The following is a 1,956-nucleotide window of genomic DNA, read 5'->3' on the forward strand; positions in this document are numbered from 1 at the left end:
AGTTCAGCTATTTTAAAATATCACTAAAACAGCTAAACGTTTTACTAACTGTTAGTAGATAAAAACTAAGGGGGCTTTAAAAAAAACACTATCTGCTTTTATAATTATTATCCATTATTGAAATCTTCCAGAGGAGAGATGAGGGCTGAGAGTAGGCTGTGTTTAGGAAATATTACAGAGGCAGAAATGAGGATTTCAGGGCAGCTGCATGCAGCAGCTGAAGATTCCCTGAGGCAGCCTGTCTAAGTTGACTGCAATTTAGAGTGCAGCCCAGAGATTTTCAGATTTCAGGTTGCTACCCATCCATGGGATGGGAAACCAATTCAATGGGTCACAACCAGTATTTTAAAATAAAAAAGACTAGAAAATAGGGAAAAAAATCACAAATACCAAGGGACAAGGTGCTTTGAGAAACATTTGGTTCAGTTGTACATACACACATGTAATGTTTATATGTGTTTCTTACAATGAAAAGCCATTAGCAAAGTTTGAAAAACATGTATACACATTAACTTAAATAGAAATGAAGGGTGGAAAGATAAGTAGTCTAATTAAATTGAAATTTGTCTTTGAGATGCCAGGGAGACATTCCAGTGGATTTATTTTCCCTTTTATACTGGATGCCAAGTGCGGAAAGTGGAGTTAATTCTCCTCCTTGGTTTATAGCACATAATCATTACTGTTCTTAGGAGAATTTTTAAGTTATATTTCATTTCTAATTGGCAAATAATAATTGTATAATTTTATGAGACAGTATGTGACGTTTTGATGTACTGTTGTGTATACATTTTCAATATGCTGTGCAATGAAACACCAGAATTTATTCCTTCTAACTGAAACTTTATACCAATTGACCATTTTCCCCTTCCCCATCCACTTACCTACCTCACAACCTCTGGTAACCCCAATTATATTTTTTATTTCCAGGAGTTTGACTTTTTTAGAGTCCACTTATAGGTGAGATCATACAGTATCTGTTTCTCTGTGCCTGACTTACTTCACTTAACATAAATGTTAAGTGCAAATGACATATTTTCCTGTTTCTTTTAAGGCTGAAGAGTATTTCATTATGTATACACTGCCACTTTTAAAAAATCCATTGATTTATATCTATTGATAGACCCAGGTTGTTTCCATGTCTTGGCTATTGTGAATAGTGCTGCAATGAACTTGGGAGTACAGACATTGCTTCAACATACTGATTTGGTGCTCGCTTCGGCAGCACATATACTAAAATTGGAACGATACAGAGAAGATTAGCATGGCCCCTGTGCAAGGATGACACGCAAATTCGTGAAGCGTTCCATATTTTTAATATACAAGAAAAAAACAAACAACCCCATCCAAAAGTGGGGAAAGGATATGAACAGACATTTCTCAAAAGAAGACATTCATATAGCCAACAGACACATGAAAAAATGCTCATCATCACTCGCCATCAGAGAAATGCAAATCAAAACCACAATGAGATACCATCTCACACCAGTTAGAATGGCAATCATTAAAAAATCAGGAAACAACAGGTGTTGGAGAGGATGTGGAGAAATAGGAACACTTTTACACTGTTGGTGGGATTGTAAACTAGTTCAACCATTATGGAAAACAGTATGGCGATTCCTCAAGGATCTAGAACTAGATGTACCATATGACCCAGCCATCCCACTACTGGGTATGTACCCAATGGATGCTAAATTCTGCTACTACAAAGACACATGCACACGTATGTTTATTGCGGCACTATTCACAATAGCAAAGACTTGGAATCAACCCAAATGTCCATCAGTGACAGACTGGATTAAGAAAATGTGGCACATATACACCATGGAATACTATGCAGCCATAAAAAAGGATGAGTTTGCGTCCTTTGTAGAGACATGGATGCAGCTGGAAACCATCATTCTTAGCAAATTATCACAAGAAGAGAAAACCAAACACCGCATGTTCTCACTCATAGGT

The 1,956-nt window shown here is 36.8% G+C and overlaps 1 non-coding gene across 1 annotated transcript; it reads left to right on the plus strand.

Moving 5' to 3' along the window:
* Positions 1-1,206: 1,206 nt before the first annotated feature.
* LOC111524385 lies at positions 1,207-1,313 on the plus strand. Its single transcript, XR_002725774.1, has one exon. It is a non-coding gene; the product is annotated as a U6 spliceosomal RNA (small nuclear RNA).
* Positions 1,314-1,956: the final 643 nt, after the last annotated feature.

This window comes from Piliocolobus tephrosceles, chromosome 15 (genome assembly GCF_002776525.5).
Source record: "Piliocolobus tephrosceles isolate RC106 chromosome 15, ASM277652v3, whole genome shotgun sequence".
NCBI lineage: Eukaryota > Metazoa > Chordata > Mammalia > Primates > Cercopithecidae > Piliocolobus > Piliocolobus tephrosceles.